The sequence below is a fragment of the Lynx rufus genome, unplaced genomic scaffold (assembly GCF_022079265.1).
Source record: "Lynx rufus isolate CCGP_SWC_20201006 ecotype Redwood Valley unplaced genomic scaffold, mLynRuf1.p SCAF_2, whole genome shotgun sequence".
NCBI lineage: Eukaryota > Metazoa > Chordata > Mammalia > Carnivora > Felidae > Lynx > Lynx rufus.
The window spans coordinates 25,768,128-25,781,655 of record NW_025814834.1 but is presented as its reverse complement, the minus strand read 5'-3'; positions in this window follow the sequence as shown (position 1 = coordinate 25,781,655).

The following is a 13,528-nucleotide window of genomic DNA, read 5'->3' as shown; positions in this document are numbered from 1 at the left end:
TGGGGGGAGACGCCTGGGTGGCTCAGTTGGTTAAGGGTCCAACTTCAGCTCAGGTCATGATCTCACCATTCGTAGGTTCAGCAGAACAGAGCCTGGAGCCTGCTTCAGATTCTGTGTCTCCCTCTTTCTCTGCCCCTCCCTGGCTCTTGCTTTGTCTCTCTCTCCCTCCGTTTCTCTCTCTCTCTCTTTCTCTCTCTCTCTCAAAGATGAATAAACATTAAAAAATTCTATAAATAAAAACAAAAATAAATTGCTTTAATGTTTATTTATTTATTTTTGAGAGAGAGCAAGCATAGGAGGGGTAAGAGAGGGAAACGTAATCCCAAGCAAGCTCTATGCCGTCAGCCCAGAGCCCCATGCAGGGCTGGAATCCACAAGCTGAGAGATCATGACCTAAGCTCTAAGAGTCAGAGGCTTAACCAACTGAGCCACCCAGGTACCCTAGTTTGTCATTTCTTAAGAATGATCTAGAAGCTACAGGAAAATATGTCTGTTACATCTTACTAGTCAGGATGTAGTCACATGGCCAAGGGTGTAGTTAATATTCTTGATGGTCATTTGACCAACTACAATTTGTATTACTTGAGACAAAAAGATCACTGATACTGTTAAAAAGCCTCTGCCAAACATACTATAAATAAAGTAGTTATTGGGATTGTACTGAAATACAGTTGTTTCAAAAAAGAACAATTTTCAGAAACTTATATGTGTTGACTTTTCTTTGACTCTGCCTGTAAATAAAGCAATAATAATATTAACTACTTCATAGAATTATCATAAAGATTAAATCAGATATAGTTATGTTAGGTGCTTAGAATAGTGCTTGGCACATAATAAATGATATATATTCCTTATTATTATAATGATTGTTTAAAAATATTATATGTGAATGGGTACATGTTTATGGAAGTGCATTTTATTTTTTTACTATATACACTTTTATATTTAAAATGTCTTTTAAAGGGGTGCCTGGATGGCTCAGCCCGTTAAGTATCTGACTCTTGATATCGGCTCTGGTTGTGATCTTAAGGTTGTGTAACCAAGCCCCATGTTGGACTTTCTGCTGACAGCCTCCTTGGGATTCTCTCTCTCTGTCAATCTCTGTGTCTCCCATTCCCCCCATCAAAATAAATAAACTTAAAAACATTTCTAAATAAAATAAAATATTTTTAAAGCATGCATACTTTTATTTCTTCTTAATCCACTAATAAGAATATCTAGCTGGATGAGTGTCAGAATAAATATGTTTATAGATTTTCCCTATATATCTTTTTAAGATTAAGTTAATAAAACTATAGTTGTAAGCAGTGCTTTTATGGTATAAAATATACTCAGATCTTTTAAGACAGGGTACTATGTTGCATATATTTGATTTCTAATGGAACATTAGCAGATAATATTTAGTAAAACTACCAGAGGAAAAATATAAGAAAAGGAGTAGATGAAAGCAAGGTTTTGTTTGTGGGTATTCAACTTATCAATATACCATTCTTATGCCTTTGTTAATAAAATTTCAGGAATAAGTATTCATTTAATTTTTTTTTTCATTTAAGATAAAGAAAATTCTCGAAACTCTACTGTTGCCTTTGGTATTTGCTGTGAATCATGTATTTAAGTATAAATAAGTGTATCAACAGGGCATCATAACTCATAACTGGACCCTTAGATCAGCTACACTGGAAAGATCAATAATAACAGCATGCCATCCATTAAATGGAGAAATAATGAACTGTTATGATAAAATAATCTTATCCGATTATCAGTACTGTCATAGAGCATGGCATTTACTTTATCATACATATACGCACATAGATTGTGTACATAATATATATACTGTATGTATTACATAAAGAAAGGTATATGTTTTAAAATTGTGGTAAAATATAAAACACAAAATTTATAATTTTACCTATTCTAAAATTCACAATTCAGTGGTGTCCAGCACATTCACAATGTTCTGCAACCATCACCACAATCTATTTGCAGAACACATCCACCGGATCAGAAGGAAACCCTGTACACGTTAAGCAGTCAGCCCTCACTCCCCTAGCCTCTGGCAATCACTAATCTGTGTTCCATTTGTTTGCATCTACTTATTCTAGATATTCCATGTAAATGGAATCATACAACATGTGGCTTTTTGTGCCTTCTTTAAAATTTTTTTTTTCAACATTTTTTATTTATTTTTGGGACAGAGAGAGACAAAGCATGAACGGGGGAGGGGCAGAGAGAGAGGGAGACACAGAATCGGAAACAGGCTCCAGGCTCCGAGCCATCAGCCCAGAGCCTGACGCGGGGCACGAACCCACGGACCGCGAGATCGTGACCTGGCTGAAGTCGGACGTTTAACCGACTGCGCCACCCAGGCGCCCCTTTGTGCCTTCTTTAACTTAGGATAATGTTTCCAAAGTTTATCCATGTTGTAACATGTATTAGTCCTGTATTTCTTTGGAGCCTGAGTAATGTTCCATTGTACATATATACAAGATTTTGTTCATACATTTATCAATCGATGGACATTTAGCCTTTCCACCCTCTGACTATTGTGACTATTGTGCTCTAGATAGTTTTGTAATTTTTTTTTTTTTAATTTCACCTAGGAGTGGAATTGCTGGGTCATATGGTTAACTGTATGCTTAACTTATTGAGTGACTATCAAACTGTTTTCTACAGTGGCCATACCATTTCTCATTCCCACTGACAATGTAAATAGGTTCCTGTTTCCCCAAAGCCTTGTCAATACTTGTTTTTACTTCTTTGGTTTATTTGTTTATAGTCATTCTAGTGGATGTGACATGCTGTCTCATTGTGATTTTGATTTGCATTTCCTGAATGACAAATGACATGGAGCATCTTCTCATGTGTTAGCAATTTTATACGTTGTTTTGGGGGGAGGGAATATGCATTCAAGTCCTCTGCCCATTTAAAAATTAAATTGTTTGTATTGTTGAGTTATAAGAGTTCTTTTTAGATTTTGGACTATAGGCTGGTCAGATAAGTCATTTGTAAATCATTTTCTCAGATAGGTGATTTGTAAATGATTTTCACTCATTCTGTGGGTTGTCATTTTACTCTTCTGCTAGTGCCTTTTGATATACACAGTTGTAAATTTTGATCCAATTTACCTGTTTGTTTTTTGCTTTTTGTATTAATGGTGACATTGCCAAATATAAGATCATGACCATTTGCCTGTGTGTTTTCTTCTGAGCGTTTTATAGTTGTAGCTCTTACATTTTGTTACTTGATCCATTTTGACTTAATTTCTGTATATGGAGTGAGATAATGATCTAGTTTTACTCTTTTGTATGGTTTGATTTTTGACTTTTGTTTCAATTTAAGTAAGTTGTGTTATTATAATTAGCAATTTAAGTATACTAGAAGTATACTTTGTAAGCCAATGAATGAAACTAAACTTTCCTGAGTAAAGAAAATTCCAAAAAGAAAAAAAATAAAGGGATATATTAGGGTTTATGATATGGTGATTGTGGCTTTTAAATTATCTCTGAATTAAAAGTCTCAGGCATTTTGGCATGGTGGAGTAGGCACTATGATGGAGACCAGCAGACTGAAGTGAACAGATCTTACCTCTTATCCTAACTAGTTAGGGTAGTTGAGGCCAAGTCATGTGACTTCTCAAAGTAGCAAATTTCTCCTACATCAAAGACAATGTCAAAAATACTTTAGTATCACATTGTTCAAATTCTAATTCTTCTATGTATTAGTTTGCTATGTTGTATGTCCTTAGAAATGTCCCAAAATCTCTATGAGCCTCAGGTTTTTTTATCTGTAAAATTAAGATTTCTATAGGCCAGACTTCTAATGCCTTGTACAAATTAGATATTTAAGAAATATTAACTTCTGTCTCTCTTGTCTCTTTGCGCTCAAACTTCTGATAGTAAAATTAAAACCATACAATGAGCATTTATTCCAGATAACAACCTTCTAACCAGTTTGGATATCCTGATTTAAAAACTAAAGTACAATTTAGTAAATATGTATATTATAGATCAGAAATGGTAGGAAAAAACTCAATTAGGGCTCAATCTCTATGGATTTAAAAATCTATTGCTTTCTTGGGCCCCATATTAAAAGCTTGCTTTAGGGGAAGAGGTATATTCAATAGCAGGAAAATTTAGCGCTCTTTTAAATCCCCGAGTGGACCGTTCACAGCTTCCCTCCCAGTCTTCCTTAGATATGGCTTTGGATTGTGCTTTTGATATAATGGCTCTGGGCAAGAAAAATGCATCTCTGATCCTTGGGGCACCTGGTACATCCATCTGCCCCTAGAGGAGGAGGGATCAGAGTGAAGCATGACTCACAAAGGGCAAGAACAGAATGGTAGTGTTTAGACAGTGCTTGTAAAACACTGGATCAAGAGAAGAGGACCTGGAGTGTTTGAGGAAGTGGTGAGGCCGCTTCTTACTCACCGACTGGCAAAACAGTAGGAGATACTTGGCCGTTCCTGGAAAGACCTAGAAAAACTCATTCAGAAGTGGTAGGAAGGAAGGAGGGGAAAAAGGTAGACAAGCAGAAGACAGACAATTTGAGGGTCCTTTGTGTACAAAGATGATGGTTTGTTAATCTTTGTAACTCTTAAAGACTCCCAGCTGCTAAGAGTCACTCTCTCTCTGTTGGTTGGATTCTTGATAATCTTAAAGGAAGGAAATCTGAGGGATATAGTGGAGGGAGGCCAGGATAATTGCCTGTATTGAACAGCAGCTGGAGATGAGGGACTGTAATGGGTGGTTTGCAGTATCACAGCTCATCTCTCTGTCTGTCTGTCTGTCTTTCACACAGGCATGTGAGTGCACGCACGCACACACAACCTGTGAGGAAAGCATTATTATCTTCTTTTTAGGCTTGAAGAAATTGAAATTTGCAGAGCTAAAGCTATTTGCCTATAGGTACTCAGAAAGTAAGTTGTAGTCAGCATTCATGTTCAAGGTTGTCTGGCTCCGGGTTTCTCACACCATTCCTTTATCACCTTGAGAATCACTCCCCTTCCTCCAAGAGACTCATTAAAAACCCAGGGAATATGCTGTTTAAAATTCATAATGAAGCTTCCAAATATGATGAAAAACTTCTAAATATTTATCTTATTCAAATTCTTCTGATTATAATTTTTATGGACTTGATACATAAACAATTTTAGAATTTATAAAATTTCTGCCCCATATTTTACGTTCATTAGGCAAGCAGCGTGAAAAAGCTGCTAATATTGATGGAATAGCTTTCTTATCACTAATCCATTTATATAAGAGTAACAGTTTAAAAAACAAAACATATAGGAAGGTATGACAAATGTACACAGAAAAGACGAGAAGAATATAGAATATTGCAAATACTGATAAGGTTTTGGTTGTATTTAAAAATTTTTAGTCATGTTTTAATTATAAATTAGTATAAACAAGTAAAAATGGTACCACTGTTATGAAGATATTTGTAAGAAGTTTCTTATAAGGACTGTTTGTAAACTTCATTATCTATTGTTCCAGAAAAAAAAAAAAGATGATATCATTACTCATTCAATAATTGATGTTTTAATTTCTTTACACAAATGGCATTTTACCTCTTTTTTCCTGTTATCTCTTTTCTCTGGCACTTTTCAGTGCTGTTTTGATGGTATAATTAATGGCATTGGTGTTTATTTAAAAGTGTTTTCTGTTTTAGGATACTCTAAAAAAATTCCATTATTATTGCAGAAAAGTGCACTTCAACAATTAGCTGTTAAGTGCTGGCGTAAATTAAGGCTCTATACAGGTAGATAAATGAATCTGTCACATATATAATTGCCAGGCAAAGTGGTTACACTTTTAGCCATTTTCATTGGTTTGCTAATGCAGCTTTCTGTTCTAAAATGATAAATCATCATTTGTTAAGAAATAGGTCTTTCTTCGGTAGCTAAGGCATATGTTTTCCATCCTTAATATAGACTCTTCTAGGATTTCCAATAGAAAAAGTGAGGGCTCCTAATGGTGTAAAACAAAGTCTTTTTTTCCTATGGTACAGGTAGGGTGCAGGCTCCTGGTGGATGATTTATACTTATTTGTGGACCAAAAATAGTGTTAAGGAAAGAGATTTGCATGTTCCATTTGCATGTGACACACAGTCACAGCTGAATACTATAACCCCAGAAAAAGTAACTCCTGAGGTGGCAGAATTTGAAATCTGTGTGAAGTGTGCAAAGAAAGTGCTTTAAGAACAGTTCACCTTTAAATTGCTTTTAAAAAGCCTACTGCTTTTATGCTGTGTCTACAGGGAGCCCCTGATTTTAATGTTTGAATGAAAGACACTTTTTTTTCACTTTTTTTCTTTTACTTTCTCTTTTTTCTTCTTTCTTTCTTTCTTTCTTTCTTCCTTCCTTTCTTTTTTTCTTTGCCTGTCAACATGACAGTGACACAAATGTTTTCATGAACAAGTTAATAGATTCTCTGGGTAAATCCATGATACACTCTGAAATCAAAAGATTTAGCAATCTACCTTTCAGTTTGCTGCAATTAATTGAAGAGCCCAAGGCTAGGTAAGCTATAGTACTTAAATGTCAGCAGTTGGTTCAGGAGTTGTATTTACATAATCTGTTTACTAATTGCTTAGCCGGTGCATTTTCATGATATTGACCGTGGAACCATCTGACTTTTGAGTTAGCTACTCATGAGCCTGAATGAAGAAAAAGCCACAACCAGTGAATGAGGAGACAAAGCAGTGAGGCTCCTTGGTAAGGTTACTAGTGAAAATGGCTGTACTGAGTGTCTCAGGATCCCCCAAATCATTGTCTCAACAATATTTGGACTTAAAACAAACATTTGCAGATGGGAAGGGTTCACAGAAGGCCCTCTAATTGTGCAACCTATGAATTTTGCAGCAGTAATTTTCCACTGTTTTTGACTTTTTCATGTTATTTAGATTGTATTTGATCCCCATTGTTGGAGCCATTAGTTGACAGTTGTTTCTTTCAGAAAGTGCAATTCTGAGAAAGTCCAAGGGTGTCTGTAACCAAAGAATGAATCAGAGAAATGATGTAGAAAAAAAGTCTCAAAATGCATTACAGAGGGCCATATTTATATTCAAAAAGTAAAGTTTATTTAAAGAAAAGAACTTATTGGAGCAAAGACCACTTGTTAAGAAACTCTGAATATTACACAGGTAACAACAAACATGATGGAAGATGTATAGAAATGTATTTCATAGAGAGTATGTCAAGGAATTAATGTGTATATGAGTGTTTCCCTCTTTCCCTCCCTCCCTCTCTCTCTCCATTTATCTATCTTGAGAAATACAGGTAACACGTAGGATTAGCTAGCTAACATAGAATGCTTATTAAAATGTGACTAGCAATGGTGGAAAATTCCATGATAACAAAATTTCATGTTATGATACCTAATCATTATGGGATATCTTTGAAGACCGTAAAAAGTGACCCTGAATTTATCTCGATTAGATTTACATTTTTCTGGATACCTTCCGAGGCTTCAGAACTATAGGACATGGTCCAATGGGAGATGAGTGCAGAGGCTTATGCAAGAGCAAGAAGGGGGGCTATTTTCAAATGTGGTTATTAAATATTCCAGCCACTTGAGATGCAAGTTGACTCCAGGTGGGTTATTCTACTAATGGAGAGTGTAAATTTGGCAGGGGTGGGTACTAGTTGTAAACAAAATCATATAGTCTTTAATGAATGAGCTAGTGTATCTTAATAGTTTGACAAAAGCCCTGTGTTTTGGATCTTTACTCATTTTTAATGTCCTTTCTGAAAATGTCCTCTTAAATTTTTATCTTCTCAACTCCTTCAATATCTAGTTCAAAATTCATTCGTGCTGAGAAGAGTTGCATATTTAAATTCTTACTAAAAGAATGGCTTCTGATTTCCTCCATGTTTGTATAACCAGTTTGGTCTACATTAACTGATATGGCTAGAAAACTTAGCTGGACAAGTACTGGAGAGCCCAAAGCATGAAGGAAGGCATGAACCGATGACCTTCTTTATCATCATTATTAAAGTAATAATGGGTTATCAATTTAGTTCTGCAACCACTCCGATTGGGAACATGAAAGACTGTGAGTAAGCCGTGGGTAAATTCTAGTGGGAGCCTGGAAACACTTCTCTGCTCCAGGTACTGCCTCTTGACAAGTATCACTGTATCACAGTAACATTGTTTTCCACTGACCCTGCCCGCTCACATTCTCCCTTAAGCATAGCACACAGCCTTTTTATTCATTCTCTTCTTTTTTTTTTCCTCCTGCCTATCCAAATCTCTTCCACCCATACACTCCAGCCCCCAACACACATATGTGAGATCTGATCACATTTGAAATCACATTCACTATAAATAACAGTTTAATGGGGAAAATTGGTTTTTTTGCAATGCCTCCTCTTTATTATATTGCACAATCTATTCAAAATCCTGGCCTGCATGAAAATTCAGTGTATGTAATCTCTGATTACTACTGGCTCTGGTAACTAATTGTTTCAAATAGGTTTCAGCAAAGTAATTTAATTAGAATTTGAATGAATGCTTATTTGAAGCCAAAATTCAGGCTTTATTTCTGAGAATCGTGCCATCCTTAATGATGGGGGAAAATACGTAATAAATGACTGTTGTGATGTTTCAAAATGCACTTGGTATTTTAAGATGTTTGGGAGGTAGGCAGTGGTAGAGACGAAAGAAGAGTGATGGAGAAAACACCGAGTCTTTGTAACAATCTGAGTTTGGCCAAGGTTTCAGGATACACTTGGGGAGTTCACTGTGCTATCCTAGTTTGTTGGGAAATTGTTTTTTTCATCACCCACACTCATAAAAGTGTGTAGCAGAGGAGTCTAATCATTCTTTGCTGGCATGCTGCACTCTGACTCACCAGGGCTTCTTTAAATGCTAAGGTGTCTTCCTTACAACTGTTTCCTAGAACAAATTCCTGAAGTGTAATTCAGGTAACTTCCTCAGTAGAAGCTGATTTCCTGATCTTCATTCAGAGAAGTCTTACTTCTAGCAAGAGTCTCAGTTGAGGCTCTCATTTTACAATTTACTTTTATCTCCTCACTTAGACGCAGATCATATGATAGGATTTTTTCTGGTCTTTTTATCGCTGGTGTGAGCGAAGAGCTCCAACGCTGCTCAGAATTTCATTAATCTCTAGAATATAAGTAAAGAAAATAATGGCCTTAGCAAAGCTAAATGGCTTTCCCCCCTATGGCTTTCCCCCCTCAGTTTTAGTTCTAGCTTTGTTACTGAAAAATGCCTATTGATGCTTGGAGTTTTGTCTTTGGGTATACGTTGCAGTTTGCTTTTCCTACATCTCTAAAATTGTTGTAGCTAGTATAGTGGTTCTTAGTCCCTTCAGGCTTTTGAGTTAAAAATGATAAAGTCAATAAAATATGGTCTGCCAAGAATGGACAAGGTTTGGATGCCAGCTGATTACAAGAGAAGCTTCTAATCACAACAGTTCTCGTATTTGTTGATGGAGATGGTGACACAATTTTTAGCAAAGGAAAGAAAATCAATGTTTTCACAGAAAAAAATTTCTCTCGGGACTTCTTGACATGGTTGTGACATGCAAAAATGATGGATGCCCATTCTGAAATATTTCAGTGACCAGACCTTTTATTTTCAATTAGATACTGTATTTTTGTTTTGTTTTGTTTTTGGTAAATCAAACACTGGGCTGCAAGTCAGGACTCTTGGGATCTTTTCTTGGTCTCACTGCAATTCTATGCATTTGGCACTTTATTGCATTCAGTTTAACAGTTTGTGGTACACTTTATTGTTTTGGGGTCTAATTATGCAGGAATTTTACATGTCCAACAATATTTAAAGCTCAATCAGGGTAGATCAGGTATCACAGTGCATTCATACTTTGGGAAAGATCTCTTTGGAACTGGGCCTGGAGAAGACACATGATAAAGATTATTGAATGAATTAAAGAATCAGAGGAAAAATGAAATTGGAATAGTAAGTGAATGAGCTAATTTATTAACTTGATGTACCATGTAAAAATATCTACCATACGTAACCTCATATGGAATGGTAGATACAAATGAAAGACTATAAATTCTTTGCTGCTTCTTTACCTTTGAAACTCTGTCATGATGTGATAAAACTCTCATCTTAGTGATTTTCTTGGCAAATAGAATGCTGAAGTGATATTCTTGGACTCCTTGGGAGAGGTCATAAGAAGCACTGTATATCCTTTCTGGTTCTCCTAGAACAGTCTTTCTTAGAGCTCAGTTTCCATGCCTAAACCATATGATGATACCATGTACTGGCTATCTTTGGTAGCCCCACCTGAGCCCCTAAGTAAAACCCAGCTTCAATTTCTGGCTATATGTATTAGGATGGGTTCAATCAAGAGAGAAAAAAAAAAGAAAGACACACAAATATTTGAACGGGGAAAGTTTAACCTAAAGAATTATAAATTATAACAAAAGACTGGAGTAATTAGAGGTTGATTAGTGTTAAGACAAAGAATATATCAGAGACAACATATAATACATTAGATATATTCTTGTGATATATAACAATAATAGCTAATAACTATTATTATATATCACATATTATTATATATCACATATTATTATATATCACAATAATATATGAACATTATATATATATACATAAAAATATATAATTATTATTATTATTGTCACTAGGGCTGGGATAGAGAACAAAAGTAGATCTAGCTCTCTCTTCCCCACCCCCACCGCTGGCCTGAGATCTGCAGACTTTGTTGGAGAAGGTTCAGCAATTGAATGGCAGAGAATTTCTGTAAATTGCTAAAAAATCTGTCCTCTAGGATGTCAGGGAAAACTTCACAGGGAAATAACTTGCCAGAAGTGCCCTGCTAAAAAAACTACTCAAGAGCTGTGCTGGGCAAAGCTACTTCTCCTGGGTGCTGCTGACCACCACGTACTGCAAGAGCCAGATGTTGGAGGAGCTGTACACATTGTGAAAGTCTAGTGAGCAAGCTCACACAAACTGGATGCAAAACCCCTTCCTCCTGCAATGTCTCTCCAGTGACTTCCACTGACAAAGCTTCAATGCTAGCTGGCAAACAAAAAATATTTAAAGGATCCAGATCCGATTTTGCAGAGCAGGCAAAAAGGGAGACTTGGGAACGGAGTCCATAGATTCGTAACTGGCCCACCATGCAAATGAGCAGTGTTGGTCATGCTGCCCAGTCAAGTGTTCACTTGGCTGCTGTACAGGAGCCACTGCATCAGAAGCCAAAAATGAGAACCACCTGAGTCAATCCCCAGAACTACAAGACACTGAACTGTCATTTTATTCTACCAACCTACTATATGCTGGGATGGCTTTGGGACACAGCAACAGGTAACTGGACCATATATTATCAAGATACCCTAGTGACTTATTTTATCTTTCATTTCTTTTCTGCCTTAAGGCAACATATAGACTTGGCAATTTTGAAATACTGCTTTTTCCAAATCCTCAGATGTGGTTTAGAGATTTACTTTTCATAAATGGAAACAACAGCTTGAGAAAGATAATGCTGCTTATGCTGTAGAGCTGAACCATATGTATCGACAGTGTAATTTGGTGAACTTTTGGATGCCATGCTGAGGAAATGTTTTGTAGACAGAATTCCTCAAGGAGTGGTCCAATACTATATCTCATAAAGCACATTTATTATTTATAATGGATTGGAAAAGTCTCTATTTAGTGCACTGGTATCACCACATATTACAAAAATTAAAGTAGCAGCTATTAATAAAGTTATATTCCTATATCATATATAAGAAATTTTTGCCAAGAAAGTAAGTTAAACACAGGAAAAGTATCCTCTACACTGTCTATACATCTGTAGAGATATACTGATAAGAACTCACATGGGTCACATGAACACTCACTAGTAAGAACCATTGTGAAATAGTGTGCTGGAAAAACCTATGCAAGCTTCAGGATATAGGTTTAATCAGCACTGAGGATTCTACTCCTGGGAGATCACAAAACAACAGAATCATTGGAGTATCTATTTTTCTAGAAACATTTGTCTTTTCCTGCCACAATGTTCAGAAACTTCACCAGGGCCAGAGAGTAAAGAGAGTGATGGTTTATCTCTGGTCATTATAACTAGTGAATTTAGTGGACTGTGTTTAGCATGCTTACACTGGTTTTCAGAATATGAATCCATAGAGTCCATAGGTTTCCACAATGTCAGATGTTATGAAGAAAAGACCCTTAGGTGTCAGAGTTCAAATTCAGCTTTTTGTTGTATGTTCAATGATTGGGACATGATTTCCCTCCATTGAATCCCATGATTTCTCATCATAAAATCTATGCTATTATCTGCTTCTACACCCATTTTCTCCTTGTATACTAGAGAAAACTGATTTGTCCAGTTGCATAGTGGGAGTGGGGGAGGTGTTATTAATAATAGTTTAGCAAGTGGATGCTGGAACAACTGCAGGGAAACCAGAATGTATGGGCATCCTATTTTGATGTCATTATTTCTCACTTACTAAAAGACTATTTCCTGAGATAACTTCTCTCTCTCCTACAACATCAATCCTTACCCCTTCACACTCTATACTATTCCTAGCATCATGAACACATGCTCTAGTACATTTCCCAACCTAAAAAAAATTCTCCTTTCAGGTGAAATTCTAGATTATTTCTTAAAAATGATAACCCCCTCCCCCCACACACACAAATTTTCACTTCTTTGTTTCTCACTTTCTCTTAATCTACTGTTATATTGGTATTCATATCCATATCTCAACTAACATCCTTGTTAAAATGATTAATGACCTACCAGTTCAATCCTTGTTGACATCACCCTGCTAGATTTTCAGCAATGATTCACACAGATGACTATTCCCTCCTTGAAACACTTCCCTCTTTCTGCTTTAGAGACAGCATGCTTTCTTATTTTTTCTTCCTATCACCTTGCACCTTCTAAGTTTCCTTTGCTATCTTCTTTACTTAACTAATCATATTAAAATTACTCTAAGCTCAGTCCTGGCTTCAATTTCTTTTTGTACGATACCTCTGGCTAGGTGATCTCATTCATTTCTGTGACTTTCAAAATCATTTACATGTTAGTGACTCAGATTTATATTTCTTACCCAAACTTTTTCTGAGCTCTAAATTTATGTACTTGTCTAAATTTGAGTGGAATGCGTCAGAGGAATTTCCAAATTTGCACACTAAAAACAAGACACATCCATTTCATTCACACCCTACAAACTCTGATTATTCCCACTGTTTCTATATTTCAAATAAATGGCACCATTAGTAATGTTAGAAAGTAGGATTGTTTCTTGACCTTTCCCTTTTCTGGCCCCCCACACTTAATCTATCTACACCAGTTGTGCCTTCAAAGCACATGTCTGATCTGTGCATGTCTCTACTACCATCACCTGAGTTTAAGTCATCATCTATTGGTTGGCTCACAGGAATAGTTTCTTAGCTAATGTTTCTTCTTTTACTCATGCCTCCACCAGTCCATTCTCCACACTCAAGTGATACATAAGTATTAAAAAATGTATAGGAGGAGCACCAGGGTGGCTCAGTCA